The following is a 16346-nucleotide window of genomic DNA, read 5'->3' as shown; positions in this document are numbered from 1 at the left end:
TGTCTAGGTATACGTTAATTTATGGATATATGAAGGTAGATATGTTTTGTTAACCAGGTTATCCCACTAGGCATGTGGCTTATATTCAAGAAAGACCTGAGGTGGTATTCATACTGAATTTGGCAAGAGTATGAGAAAAATTCTCCCACTTAATAACGGGCTGCCAGAGAATACCATTTATTTATTTAACATTTGCTAAGCGGGAAAAGTCCAACTTGGAACAAAGCTAATTTTCAGAGGAGGCGCAGGGAGAAATGCTCCAGGGGCATGTCTTTGAACATGAAAGGAAACCGGAGCACCCGGAGGAAACCCACACGAACGCAGAGAGGACATGCAGATTTTGCACAGAAGGGACTCCAGCCGAGAATCGAACCGGAGAACCTCTTGCTGTGTGGCGACAATGCTACCACTGCTCTGTCCAAGTTAGTCCATTGGTAGTTGCTAATGGATGATCAAACTGAACTACTGGCAAATGAGGGAGCTTGTTTTAAATGAATGTGGTTTGGAGAATAGCACTTTGAAATGGCTGGTGGCACACATGCCACAATTTCTGACTCCTTATAGAACAAAGTGATGAGTTTTTGGATCATGAGCAGTGTTTTCAGTCTGATGGCACAGAGGAACTGTCCTGGCAGTATACTGTTGCATCTGGGACTTATTTGCACACTGGACTAGGTTTGTAACGCTGTTTAACATCAGAATTCTACAAGACTAGCTGCTTTGGGAGATTCTGCATCTTACAAAAGGTTTTGCTGCACTTGTTGCTAATACAGGTAAACATTCATCTCCTGTACTGTTTTGTGTGTACTGCTGCTCACCAAACAGGTACTTTTTTGTTAACATCTCATTATACAGTTGGACTTTACACCACAGCAGAGTAGAGCATGCATGTTCCCGAAGAGCCTGTATATGTTTGCTCAGATGACTTGGATTATGACATGTTTGCAAAAATAGTTTTTTATTTTTCTGTTGGCTCCTGGAAAGACTTTTTGGTCTGTGACTGCTAATTCTAGAAACTTGGTGCAGTTTTTTTCAAAGACGGAATCAGATGTCCATCTTACTTTTGACTTTGCGTGCTAAAGAGCATTATTTTAATTTTTGGGAAATGCATTTAAGGACCAGACTTCTGATCTGTCTTTTGATTTAAATGTCCTTAATTGTTTGCTTGATTTAGATAATCTGCTTACTATTAAAGGCTGGAAGATGATTTGTTATGGACCTAAAATAAGAGCAAGTTGGACATGCACAATATTTTGCTAAAAACTGTCCAGATTTTTTTTAGTTGGAGTATTTTTGATTGGAATGCAAGCCTTCATATATGTGTGAGGATGTAGGTCATTTCGGACGGGACTGCCACATTAAAAGGCCATAGGAGAGAGAACAGATCCCTGAAGAGGTGAAGGTGGTAACTGCAGCTGTTGCACAGCCAGTGATCAGCCCCAGCCATGTCTGCTATCTTTGGGGGTACCCCATAGAATAATATCCTAATTCCTTATTGTGTTGCTCTCTGTGGAGGAAACTTGTTCTTTGGCAGATTTTGACAGTGGAGATCTTTCTGGGGAACTGATGAGGTTAGTTCTGCTACAGGATAATGTGTGAAGGTGATCCCTTGTTAGGGGATGGGATGAAGAAGAGGACGCAGAAGTGTTAGTATGGTAGCTGGCATAAATTAGTTTGGTTAAGCTCTGTTTTTAAATTTTAATAGATTAAAGATAAAGTAAATATGGATATTTGTTGATTGGTTGAAGGCTCAGAGATGTGACATTGTTTTGGTTGAAGGCTCAGAGATGTGATATTTTGCAGGATATTCTTTTTTTTCACATCATGCGCAGAATAGGTTGTTTCAATTTGAATGTAGGCAAGTACAGTAGAGAGTAGATTATCCAAACTAATTGCGGCCTAGGGTAGTTCGCATAATCAATCATATAATTGAACTGGATAAAAAAAACTTCTAAAAATGTTTTTGATTAACATTAAACAAGAACAATAAAACAAATTTACTGTAAGTACAAAACTGTACAGTATATTTTTGTAGTACAAGCTCAAAAAAATATACAAGCGAATACGTAAAATGTTTAGGCATTCAGACTTTGATTTTTCCTACCCGAAAATTTTGGAAGGCTACGTGCGGATAATTGATGTTTCAGATAATAGACTGCACTGTAGTACTTTTCATTTGTTTTTGAGGAATGTTGTGGTTTTTGTATCTGGGTCATTAATACCACTGTTGAGGTTATGGATTGCAGAATTGGGGTAGACAGTCATCTGTCATTTGTCTGTTTGTAGATTGAGGATTTTCTTTTTCAGAATGTGGAAGCCCTGTGGCACAGTGGAAGATGCTTCCTATTTGGAGCGTGTTAAGATATTAGGTTATTATATTCAGACGAGATCGCATGCTTTTATTGTTGACCTTGTTCCTTGCAGTATCCTTTGTTTATGGAAGAAGATGCAGGATCCTAGCATTATGGACAGTTGGACCACCCTTGTTTCTCCTGCCAACCTTGTTGACTTGGGTCTCTTGAGGCAGTGTAGCAATTGCCTCATGTACACAGACAACCCTCTACTAATAACACAGTCTGGTACAGAGTGCAAGAGGTGTATTTACACAGAGTCTAGAACCCATGCTCTGTCTCACTCAAAACAGTCAAACGAAAAAGGTGTCCACTTACCCACCACTACATATTCACATGGTGCCACTACTCATACACGTAGTATGCATCAAACATGTAAATCCACATATGCAGATGTTCTCTCAAAAAACTTAATGAAACACCAGAGACCTCCAAAACACAAGTCTGCTGCAGCTAACAGTCTCCACAGCACCCATGACGCATAGCAACACCAGTCTCTCACCCAAAAAGCCTGTAAGGTGTAGCACTCAAAAAACAAGTTTTTTTGTCATTGGAGACTAGGTAGGGAGACACATGGATGTCCCACTCACTAGGATGGACAAGGATAAAGTCACTGTCAGCTGCTTGCCCGGTGCCAGGATTTGCCAAACATGTGCACTCAGGTCTCTCAGCAACAAGTACTGTTATGACTCTTATCGTAGTTCATGTTGATGTGAGTGACCTAAGACGTATCTCACTGGACTACATGGAGAGAGAGAGAGAGATACTTGAGCTATGTATCCCAGGCAGCTATGTCCCTAGCTTTGAGCAGCATACTACCCTCACCTAGAATGATGCCACAGTATAAACAAAAAATATTAATTTCAATAATTGGCTTAGTTTTTGGTGTCATTCCAAGGGCATCCAGTTTCTGTCTGCATGGGAAGCCATGGTCGACGAGCCTCGCTGCTTTGGCAGAGATGGTTTGCATCTGGCACCCCTAAGCTTTCGGCTGCTAGCAAAGGCTCTTGTCTCCCACATAGTGCCTTTTTTAGGCAAGGTCTTGAAAATATTGTTTAATTTCACATCAGTAATCAGAACAAAATAAGGGTCATGCTGCTAAATGCTAGGAGCTTAAACCGAAAACTCTACTCCACACTGGAGGTGCTTCTATCACTAGAAGAGTAGATGTCTGTGCAGTCACAGGAACCTGGTTTAAGGCCTCAGAGAATACCCCGGTCCTGTAAGGCTACAATGCCTTCCACACCTTTAGACCACAAAATGAACATGTGAAAACCAAAGGAGGCAGCGTTTCAATCTATATTGCAAATAAATTCACCTCCAGTCTAGTTAGACTTGACAACTCCATGGAGTTACTCCAGGTCCAGGTTATAGTTGGTAAGACCCCCATTAAATTCCTAGATCCCCCTTCATGGGTCATGACACCCACGAAGCCTACTTAACCAAACTGAAGATAATCCAAATGTTACAGAACACATTGGTTATGGGAGATTTCAATTATCCCACCATCAACAGGGAAACTTACTCTAGCCCAAACTTGCTAGCACAAAAGTTCCTTGACTTTGTGAATTCAAATTCTCTGAAGCAAATTTTCCATACCCCGTCAAGAGGAACAAATATTCTAAATCTGGTCCTCACCTACATGTCAAACAGGTGCACTGCTGCAACTGTTAGACCCTCATTAGGTAAAACTGACCACAAATTGGGCACCTTCGAACTGATACTAACATCAGAACTTTCAAAGGGTGAAATCAGGCTAACAAACTTCACCAAGTCAAACTATTACCCTCCTAGGTGAAGGTATAAATGCGTTCCAAGCCCCCACCCCAAGCTGAAAGTGGTAGCTGTGCCGAAGCTTACATAAAGCCCTGTACAATCACTTGCATAAGTGTATAAACTCGGCTGTACCAGATAGAATCAAAGCCAGAGGCCAAGTAAAATCAAGCTGCCATGGTGCACTCCCAGCATCAACAAACCATACAATAAATGCAAAAAAATTGCTGTCCAGGAAAACAAAGACCAGGACCCAACAGTGGAAAAGCACCCTACTCAGCCTTAACAGGCAAATAAGACAACTTGCCAAATCCTCCAACAGCTTCTTTGAGAGAAACCTAGCAAGTACTGCCAAGGATAACCATAAGGCCTTTACAGCTATGTACGTAACCTTAAGGGTAGGACCCAAGCATGTGCAGAACTGGTGGCCAAACTGTGTCACACACTGGCCCCACAGAACGAACCTGCTAGCAGATAGGTTTGGTGAAAATTCCACTCCCTTATTCCCTCCTAACTTACGACACACACTCCTCCAAACTTCCCCCACCTTACATATCTGAAGAGCAGGTCCTCAAAGCCCTGTACAAGGCAAAGAACATAGCCTGTATGGGACCAGATGACCTCCCAGGCTGTCTTCTAAACAGGCTAAGGCATGAATTAGCATCACCACTAAGTATCTTTTCAATCCTAGCCTTACCACAGAGTTTGTTCCTGCAGAATGGAGAACAGCTGTAGTTATTCCCCTCCACAAAAGTGGCCGAGCAACAGGACCCATAAGCCTGACCAGCCTCATCTATAAGGCTATGGAACATATCATTATGGACCTCATATTAAAGAAATAGATGACCTCCAAATCCTGGATCCTAACAAATACAGCTTTGTGAAGGGCAGATCCTGCCTGTTAATCCTGGTGGATTTCTTTGAAAGTGTGACCAAGGCCATTGATGAGGACATATCTGTGCACACAGCATACCTCGACTTGGCAAAGGCTTTTGACACAATCCCAAATTCAAGCATTACAAATAAACTTGGCAAACTGAATGTAAACTCTTTCTTTGTAAGATAGGTTGCCAACTGGCTTATAAACCGGACACACACACGCTATCAAAGTGGGTGACTCCACATAAACCAGCAGACCTGTTACCAGTGGGGTGCCACAGGGGTCAGTGCAGGGCCCCCACTGTTTGGTATATACTTCTCAGAAGTTCAGGTCAAAACTAAAGGCTTGCGACTGACCAAGTCTGCAGATGACTGCAAATTAGATGCAGTCATTGAATCCCCAAATGATGTCAGTGCACTCCAGGATGGTGTCACACAGACCTACTGGTGTATTAGTCACGGTTTCAAACTGAATGCAAAGAAATGCATCATCATTCTCTTCAGCACAAAGAATGTCCGCTCACACTATCAAATCAATAATAATACCCCAAGTACCTATGAATTGGTAAGGGACTCGGGATCACAGGTTGACCGCAACCTTAACTTCAACCACCACGTGTTTACCATTGTAAGGAAAACTTTCCATGTAGCTCACTTGATTAGTAAAGGCATCGCCTTGAGAGCAGAAGAAGTTTTAACCCCCTATACTCAGCACTTATCCAGCCCATAAATGACTATAATGCCCCATTCTGTTCGTACCGCACTAAACACCTACAGCAATTAGAAAGACCAAAGAGGTTTCTAACAAAGATGATCAAGGGCCTCCAGCATGTGCCTTACATGCACCAACTAAAATCCCTGTCACTATACTTCGTATCGCATAGACTTCTTGGGGAGGCTTATACCTAGCCTACAGAGCACCCCAAGACCCAAACCTAATGAACATATGCATATCCATATATCAAATGGGTCCAGGGCTACCCGTTAGGGACTTAAATATGCCCTTCGACTTAAATAGGACATGCTGGAGGAACAGATTTATCTCCCAGCAACTGCCATGTCTTTGGAACAGGCTACCAATTCATGTGAAACAGAGTACCTCTATGACACTGTTCATGTGGAACATGGATGAGTGGATGGGGCACAGACAACCTTCCTGGACATGGGCAGTCATCACTAAATGCAATCTTGGGTATTGACTAGTACTTCAACGGTATTACATTGGGTTGAAATGACTAGGCTTAAAATGGCCTCCAGGTCGATAGCCTAGTAATCTTCTATGATCCTATGTGTGTAGTTTGTTTTGGGTTTGATGGATTTACATCTAGCTAGTGGATGCAGAGATGACATATTTTTGGGAGGTATTGGCTATAAAAAAATTTATTTTTGGTTGGCCTCAGAGAATTTGTGTACAGCTGGATTCTGCCAACGGCTGACCAGTTTATCGGATTGTCTGGTATTATTTGGTGGATATTTGGTTGATATCTGGTTGTGTTTGAATCGAATTAGATGACTTTTTTTTTTTTTAAGATTTCCACTGATATTCTTTTTCAGGCTTGGTATAGGTGGTATTTTTTTCAGGGTATGAGCGAATCATTTGGGGATGAATGGTTTTATGATTTTTTGGACTTGATGGATTGCATTTAAACTCTGGTATGATTTTTTCCTTTATGTGGTGACATCATTTAGACCTATCCATATGTAAGTGGAATAGTTTGGACAGGATGTCTGCTAAGTTAGAGGTAGGTAATTTGGTGAAAAGGCAGTTAGTCTTAAGCGGTTGTTGGAGATTAGATGTATGCACATATGTGTTGCTATAAAGGAACAGGTATGTTCATTACTGTACAAGTAAACAAAAGGGCAACAGTATATACCTAGTGTATTTAAGAAGTTGGGAGAAAGTTGTTAGAAATAGCAGATCATTGGTCATATAGCAGTATTTCTTGATTTATTTATTTATTTATTTTTCCTCGCCAAGGATACTGGAAAAAAAAAGATCCCAGGTTTGTGTGAATCCTTGTGCAATGCGCAGGGCTTTGTTTTGTGCACATGCCAATCACAGGTTAACAGTTACATAAATATCTACATCATAATTTTACTGCCATGTGTTGTGAATGACTCTGTACAAAGCAACACCTGATCGTGCACTGAATTAGGTCTGTATTGTCTCACGTTTTTGGATTCCATTATGATATGTAAATGTTCACATCTTGATCAGAGTGCGTCATGAACTGATACCAGAAACTCGTAGTCATACACTTTTAATATAAGACATTTGTCTTCTTTAGTGTTCTCTCACGTGTTCATAAAATGTGCAGTTAAATCAGATGCCCTTATTCCTGTCGTAGCATTCTTAATAACTTGAACAAGAAATATACGGGTTGTGAGCCTTTGAAATTATCTGTCCTAGAGATTAAGGAAAGACATTTTTTTTTCCTTTGCTTGTTTGCTGTGAATTGCTCTTGGAATTTTTAGCCCTCTCCTGCTCCACAATTTCTACATTATTTATTTATTTATGGATGTATGTATGCACGTGCGTACTTACTTTATTTGCGTTGTTTTTTTTGTTAACTGAGTAAGTGGGCTGGTGTATTGACTCTTGTCAACCTCTGAGAGCAATTGAAGAATATACTGTTATAGAAACAAGCACTGCAGAGTGAATTATGGCACAATACATTTGTCCTAATGTGCATCAGAAATGGGACATACATTGCAAAGAAGCAATGGATGATACAGAAGCAAGACACAAAACATATTGATAACAGAAAGCATATTATATCGATTATATACATCCAATTTTTATATCATTGCTGAGTGGCGTAGGTCAAGGTGGTTGAGAGAGCATGTAAAACGGCTATATTTAGTATACGTGTAAGAGTGGAGGTAGTTTTCTAAGCCTGCATCTGCCTGTGATTGTTTTGTATGGTGTTGGGCCAGATAAGTTCCAGAATCTAACCTGGTTTAAGTGAATGGATTACTTTCTAACATAGTATGCCTTCTTGCCTTCTTTTCATAAACTATAAGTTATTTTCTTTTTTCTCTTTTTTTCATTTGATCTAATAATGAATTTATCTGTCCATTCTGTTTTCCAGCAATTGTTTAACATTATGGCAGTCTCAGATGTAAAATTATTCCAGCTAGTGTTGACCAGCAGAACCATTCTTAAGATGGAGAATGACAATTCTCCTTTAAATTTCCATAAAGGTTAGATGGAGATCAGTGTGTGCTGCCCATTCTGTTAAATAAAGCTTAATGTATTTGTAGCATTTTTTTAATTATGTCCACTCAGATTAGTAATATTTTAAATTGTTTTAACAAGATAATAATGTTTAGTTCATGCAACAGCTGTCTTTGCTGAGCTAGTCTGTAAAATGAGGAAGGAAGTAGATGTAGAACAACCAGGAAGTGCCCTCTGATAAAGTAACTTTTAGCCATCAAACATGGTACTCCAGCCATCTAAATGAGCAGAGTTGTGTTTGGGTCATACAATATCTTGAGCTGCTCTGTCTTGTCCTTGTTCAGTTTGTATCCAACTGTGTCTTCCGATCTTATGTACGTTAAGACAGTGGTCATGTTCATTGATGCAAACCAGTGTTTCATCTGTAAATTATGCTTGTTGTTACTAAATTTACTGCTTGTTAAACGATTTCAGCAAGTTTTGTCTTTTATCGACTTTGCTGTCAGGAATGCTTTAACTTTTGCTTTGCAGCAGAGAGCCTACACGTACATTAACTGAATCTTTTGCCAGCTGACTGTGAGATTTTAGCCCCAATCCATGACTGCATGTGTGGGTGTATCAGGAGTTATCCATCAACCATATTTTTGGCTAGGCATGTAAGAGCCTCAGGGCCAGTAGCCTAATAACTTTCTATGATCCTATATAGCAGTGTAAAGTCTGGCCGCTCAAGAATATTTGAATGGTAGAACTTTTTTTACATTGATATAAGCTGGATTTACAATGGGCATGCTTATTGTACTGCCCAGTTAGCTTGCATATTTTTGCATAAAAATGAGGTTTTACTGCATAATTATATTATTAAATTCAGGATATTTGAACCTAGCACTGCCATTTAGTGTCATAAATGTTTATTTTACTATTGCCTTGTATGAGGCAGTCATAGTTCTGTTTGAGCTAAGTACTTCTCTTTGTGTCTGTGTTGCTTGCACATTACATATATACTTTGTACAGTCTAGTTATGGTGTATTCAAAGCTTTCTTTATGAGGAGGCAGTTTTACTAGTATTGTGTCTTGTTTACCAGACTTTTGAACAACATAACTGCCACTTGTAGTTTTTGTTTATTTGATTACTTTTGCTGATTGGGTTAGCATATACCGACCTGTTTTCAGGTGTGAATGAGAGTGTTATTTGTAGAGATTGGGAAACTTGACATGGAAATTCCCATACTATACTCATTAAGTTCAACATGATTTGTGCATCCACCTGAGTTAATGTCAGGATGTCACCTCAGGAATGCAATATCCCTAATATTGCACTGCAGTGTCAGTACTGTCATGGTGTGAGGTTAGAACCCACATCCACTTTCTTGGCATGAAAGGCAAGTGTCCTACCTGCTGAGCCACTGACAGTGATGCATTCTGAGCAAATAATGAATTTTATTTCATTTTTATTTATCCCCAACACTTCATCTTTCATTGATACCATTTCTATGTTGGTGACGTTGGTGACCTCTGTAACCAGAAAAGCTGATATTCTAATGCAGCACAAACTCACAGTGCTACAGAGTTACAGCTGTGTAACCATCTGCCCCTATGTAGTTATTACCATCTGGCATATCTACAGTGAACCTTTGAAATGGTACACAGGCTGTTGTCTCTTAGCAGACTTCAATTCAGAGTGAGCAGCAGTTCAGCCTAGCTAGGTTTGTGTAATAGCAATGATCTTTCCATCTCTGAATAATTTAACACCAGCTGTTAAACTGCCAAATGGATGTATCTGGGTTCTAGGAATTTCCTTTAGAAGAGTCTTTCTTTACATGCATTTTTGTAACCAGTTCCACACTTCTCCCTCAGCCTTAAGGTAACTTGAGATCACATTTGCCTGACATTAAATGGTTAGGGGATTTGGCAACAGTCTGCCCAGGGTTATAAATGGCTTTACCTCCTATCTTTATGTAGGGAAACCCATTTGGGCAATGATTTTTAGCACACAGTGTGCAAGATCGAATAATTTACTATAGACAGCAGCAAGCTACAGTTTTATGAAATCCAATATTTATTTCTATGTAAATAATTATAATGTGTTACTGAGTTTTAATGCTGTTGTTAACCTACAAGTTTAAAGTCTTTATAGGATCATAGGAAGTTACTAGGCTATTGGCCCAGATGCCCTTATAAGCCTAGCCAAGAGTTTAGCCCAGGTATAGACAAATCCGCACCCGATGCCCTTGTCCAACAGGGACACGGGTGGAATCCCAGGGATGTATTTTCTATTTCCCATCCAGTTATTCAGGTTGTACTTAAAAAGGGGTAAAGAGCTTGACATGGAGAGAGGGTGTCTATTCCACAGATGGGGGGAGTCTCTGGGACACAAATCTGTCCTGCCAGCAAGTCCTATTGATGTCATAGACCAGGTTGAGGCCACGTGTGCTGGTTACTCGAGTGAAGCTTGACTTGCAGTTATGCTGCAGTCCCGTCAAGGTGGGGTCTAAGATCTCCTTGTATGCCAGACAGAGGTCACCTCTAAGGAGTCTGTATGAAACAGAGTAGAGGGATATATTTGCTGTCAGAGAAATTCTCTGTTCTGATTATTTAGGTACTTAGGTTGTCTTGGCACAACTTCACTGACTGAATTTTTGGCATCATCTCTGTCCTTTATTCAGTCACTAGGTGTGGGCCCCAGTGATTTTTTTTTCTTTTAACTGCCATGAAGTTTTGTGAAAACATCCCATGATGTCTGGGTAAATCCTGATAATTAATTCCTTATCATACCAAATTAGGTACAAGTATAGTATCTTCTGTAGAGTTATACTGCATTTCTAAAATTATGGCTTTTTGACATTCTTCAGTAACTGAGTTGAAAAGGTGAGTTAATTGCAGAGTTTTCTCTCTCTTTGAACAAGTGGTCTCTGTAATTGATATAATATACCAGTGTTAATAATTCTGATGCTTTAATGATGTGAGACAACTAAATGTTGTCCCTCTGTCTAAACTCACATCAGGAGTGTAGCCAGAAAAATATATTTTTGTACTCTTTCTTCTACCCTCAACACCCTTCTATGTTTAATGCTGCCCCTTTACAATTCAGAAAAGGGCACGCTGTTTTCAAATGTTACCAGTTAATAACCATACAAAGGTTAATTTTAGATGCACATTCTTAATATGTAGGCATGGTTTGTATAACATTATATAGTATACACTAATTCACGCAGTTCTACACATTCTTGCTGACTGAACCATAAAATTACCAAGAGATGCTCAGAAAAAATGTACTCCCTTGAATGGACTGAATATGCCTAGCTAACAGTATCCCACACTACTCCTTTCACTTGGTGATTCTACACCAACTTTTTTCCCATTAAAAACTTGTGTTTTTCTTAAGGTGCATTCAAACAGTTGATGAAACTTTAAAAATTCCACCCTTCGAGCTTTCTTACACAGCTTAACACCTTGTTACAAGAACATTAGTGTCATCTGTTTCTGTTTGGAGATGACCAAGATACACTGTCATAGTCTAGCCTTGCATCAGATTGTTTACCATATGCATCTGGCATATGGAGTCCTCTTACAGTTCATAACCTGAAGAATATTAATTGGTGACTTGTCTCTCTGTTTTGGTGACCTGTCTCTCTGTTTAAGTGGTGTTCTAATCACACTTCCTTACTGTCTTGTTTACGTGCTTGCTATACAAGCATGTGCCATACATTCAGATTTATATACATGTGGCAGTTAAATCCAGTCAAAGTTCAAGTTCATTTTGCATTTGGACTGGCAAAAATCAAAAAAGACCAGTTGTAATTACTTCAGCTGGTGTGTGTGTGACTGGTGTCAGGAAATAAAGATGTCTGTAGTATTCATGAGAAACATGGTTGGCAGGCACTTTGCTGATTTATTTATTGTTTTGGTAGTGATTTGAGTGTGGTGTTTGCCCAGCAGATTTCATGGTACTGATTGCAGAATCCTAACCTTGGCTGTCTCTACAACATTGTCAGATTCTAAATGTTGACAAACTACTGCTTTGCTATACTTCCCTCTGTTGTTTAGGAGACTTTTGTGACTTGTTAAATTCCGAAAAGTGTGTTTCTTGTGCGCAAGCTATGATGTAGGTAGAGGACATGTGACATTTCAGGTTTGTCTGAGTGTTTCATATTACCCCTTCCATATCTTTTTTCCAGTCCACCTGTCTTTGGACCATGGCATCTGTGAACTGCTACAGTGAACTATACTTTGCACTCCCTTTAACAATTGCTCCTCAGCCTTATCATCCTTTCTGTGTGTGAACTCTTAAGTTCTTAAGTCTACTTTAAAGTGACTTCATTAATTTGTTCCCATTATCCACTTGTTCCCTTCCATAGCCAGCATACCTCTCAACTGTCCAGATTTTCACAGGTTCATAGGTTGGTACTAGGCTATCGGCCCTAGGGCCTATACAAGCCTAGCCATAACAATTTCCTGGCTATTTCTTCCCACAATATTTTCTTCCCTGGACCTCTGTCTAGCAGGGCGACTGACGTGATCCCCGGGGTGAATTTCCTATCTCCCATCCAATCGTCAAGGTTTCTTTGAAGAGAGCCAAAGAGGCGCTCTGCTTGACATGTATGGGCAGTCTGTTAAAGAGTCTGGGGAGTCTCTGGGTCAGGAACCTATCCCTCCAGCATGTTTTGTTCATTGTGATGACAAGGTTTAGATCCCTGGACCATGCGGCTCTGAGGGAGTGGGATTTCTTTGTGTAGCGTCTAACAGCACAGAATGTCCAAATTTTTGGCTCACATTTTTGTTGTGTTCCACATAAAATTTGTGGTTTTCTGGCACATTATTTAGGAATGAAGTCACTAAATAATGACCTATATTTGAGTTTCAGACTTCATATCCTTCATAAAATATGTACTAATTCAAAACCTGTTTTCCTAGCAACTCTCTAGGTCTATAGGGGCAATATCTAAAACGTGTCTCTGATTTTTGGGCCTTTGTCCCCCTTTTCTTTTTGGCTTTGTCCGGATTTCTTGCACTTAGAGGTATGATAAGCCAAGCATACACCAGTATCCTGTTGAATATGTGTCAGTGTGGTTTCATACAGTCTTAGACTATTCTTTCCTTGCTACCGACTTTTTGTTTCCTTTAGGCCATCCCTCCTAAAATGTATGCTTTATATGGATTCCTATCCCATATATCTCTATCTACATATCCATCTATCTGTGTAGTAATACACACACACACACACACACTGAGAGAACATGTTTGTTATGAATGAAATGAGGTTACTGTACAGAAGTGAAAATGATGGCTAGTGTGAATTTTGTTTTTAAAGTTAAGTAGGAGGAATGGGGCACGTGTTTGTTAGCCAGACCTCCAGCTTATACACTTCTCCTGGCCAGAGAGAGAGTCATTGTTGTACAATGTAATTGTTGTTTGGAAGTAGAAGGTACTAGGCTAAAAGAAGTATTCAGTAGAAACTTGGATCAGGGCTAGATTTCTCCTTTTGTGTTCCTTTTTTCAGAACTGCAGTACAATATAATAGCTCTGAGTGAATTTCCCAGATAGTTCAGGGAAGCAATTTTTCAAGAAGGAAATGTCTGTATTTCTTCTCAGAAGAATTTGTTTGCAGCTCCTTAGTGGTGGAAGTTCATTAACCTCCTCCCAGAATGTAAAAGAAAATAAAGAACTGAGAGCTCCACACACCACCACTCAGTCAGACTTAACGTACAAGCACAATTTTTGTAGAATTTGTACCATAGAGTATAGACTGCTATTGCTTTTGATCCACATAGTGTTTTGGTTACTGTTCCTGACAACACAAGTTCCAGTATTTGGAGTACTTCTAACAAAGAAATACACACTATGTATACTGGATAGGTCTATGTTATGTACTTGTTCGTTGTCTGTGTTGTGTTAACTAGGTAAGGTTTCACTGGCAGCAAGGATTTTGAGGGAGCTCCAGAGAATTACACATAGTGTACCCACTCTGCCTCTATCCCTGTCAGACGAGCAGCAGGCCTTTGTTGGCTAGCCTAGCTTAACCAGTCATTTGCCATTTTTGAGTCAAAGTTGGAGTAGCTTTGTGCTAAAGTGTTATCTTCCCTTGGAAATTATAGGTTTACAGAAAAGTAGTTATTTTTCCATAGGGGATGAAATGATAAAATTGAGCCTTGAGTTTATGACATTGCTGAGTGTCATACTTTAATGTATATGATTGTATGGGTGCAGAAAGAATGTTTTGTGTAGGTGTAAATAATGAAATTTCGTCTGTCAGGAAGCAGCTAAAAGGACAGGACATAAGCAATCTTTATTGCAAAATCAGATGTTTGCTGTTACACATCAGACGTTCAGCTGGGAGTTTGGAAATTTCAAAACACAGAAAATTCTGACATTTTGACACAATTAAGGATATAAATGGAGAACTTAATCTCTCCCTGTTTATTAAAAATGGAGCACCAGTTTAATACATCACTTCTGATGCTGAGGGAATTCCAGATTACAGATAAAAGTACATTGTGTAATTGCCAATGTTTGATGTGCCACAGCTTGTTGGTTCTTTAGGAATTATAAGGCTGTCATTGCCCAAAGTTAATGAGTACGGGTCCACCAGTTATTTTGAATTTGGTAATATTTTTAGCCTCCAACACTACTTTTTGGAAGATTTAGGTATACAGTGGCAACAGAAAAGGGGCATCCACTAATCTGCTTATATATGCAGCATTAGCATTACCCACAGCCTGTCCAGGATATGCATGCTTCTCTTCATTTTCTGGCAAATCGCTGACTATTGAAGTCACTAAATGATACATTTGAGTTTCAGACTTCATATCCTTCAGAAAAATGCATGCTAACTCAAATTGTTATTCTAGCAACTTTTGAATTTATAAGAACAGTATTTAAAATGTGTCCATATTTTGGGGTCTTTGTCCTCCCATTAATGTAGTCTTTGTCCAGATTTCTTGTGCTGGGAGGCTGAGAGTTATGTTTCACTTCTTTGGGAGCTGGCAAATGTAATGCATTTCTCCCCTTCTTCCACTGCAGCTCATTTTCCTGCCTGGAAGAACGGGATTTTAAATATTGTTCTTACAAATTCAAAAGTTGCTAGAATAACAATTTGTGTTAGCATGCAGCAAGAGGTAACTTTTAAATAAAACAAAAAATAGAAATGGGGTGTTTCAGCTGAAAAAAAAACACCTGAGTAATAAATATTTACCATGTGTTTTAGAATGTGCATACTGTATTACTGCAGATGCAGAATATTTTATAGTATTTAAACAATTTGTAGCTACCTTAGATTTGGGACTGCTGAGAACAGAACTGGAGGGACATGCCTCGGTGCATCAGTTTTCTACTTTGTAACAAATTAAACAAGAGTTTTATTTATTTGTATTATGAGCAGGCGTAGGCTGCAAAGGCCTTTTTTTCAGCCATAATCATGAATAAAATGATGACTGGTTTTACCCATCTTTCATAAAAGCTTACTTTCTCTTGATAGGTCATGTTAGACTGTGCCAGTCATTCATTTCCCCAGTGCTGCTAGTGCTGTTTGTATCCAGTTCAGGGACAAGATTAGCCAGAGGCCACCACTAAACACTGGTATGGGGCAAAACCAAGAAAATAATCCTAGAGAAGATGCCTGTTTGTTTTGGGATGCACATAAACACATTTACATGACCCATGATCTCTTCTTAACTATGACTTGTCTATAACATGTGATAGGAAATTAGAACACATTGGCAGAAGCCCTTATGGACAGACTGATATTCAGAGTGCACACAGAAGGTACCATAGGATTCAAATTGGAGATCATGCTACAAACAAAAAAAGAGAGAGAGAATACAAACCTGCCTCATTCATAACTGTCTTTGTGATTCTGAATAAAACTGAGTTGATTTGTTTTCTTGCAAAAATAAATTCCTGTTTGGATTACCAGCCACTGTATCTTATGGAATAAAAGAGCAGTCGTCCTGTTCAGGAACATTGTTTCTTAAGCACTTGACATAGAAAAAGGGTGCAAAAGGGAAGGTCACCCCTGTAAATAGCAATTATATAGGGAATAAAAATTATCATATTGAAATGCAGTGTTAGAACTTCCTTGCTACCTTAATGTGTTATGACCTATCACAAGGATCCTTTGCAATATTTTAGAAATATTCCGAACACTTAGTTATTTTTTTTCTTTTTTTTTT

General features: G+C 39.3%; 1 protein-coding gene across 1 annotated transcript in view; it reads left to right on the top strand.

Annotated features, from left to right (window-relative positions):
- Nucleotides 1–16346, top strand: part of TNIP2 (TNFAIP3 interacting protein 2) — a 45546-nt gene that overhangs the window by 11291 nt on the left and 17909 nt on the right. The window lies entirely within an intron of this gene.

This window comes from Protopterus annectens, chromosome 2.part1 (genome assembly GCF_019279795.1).
Source record: "Protopterus annectens isolate FY-2018-M chromosome 2.part1, PAN1.0, whole genome shotgun sequence".
Taxonomy (NCBI): Eukaryota; Metazoa; Chordata; order Ceratodontiformes; family Protopteridae; genus Protopterus; species Protopterus annectens.
Note: the sequence above shows the minus strand (reverse complement) of the source record. Positions and strands in the feature narration are given on the sequence as shown.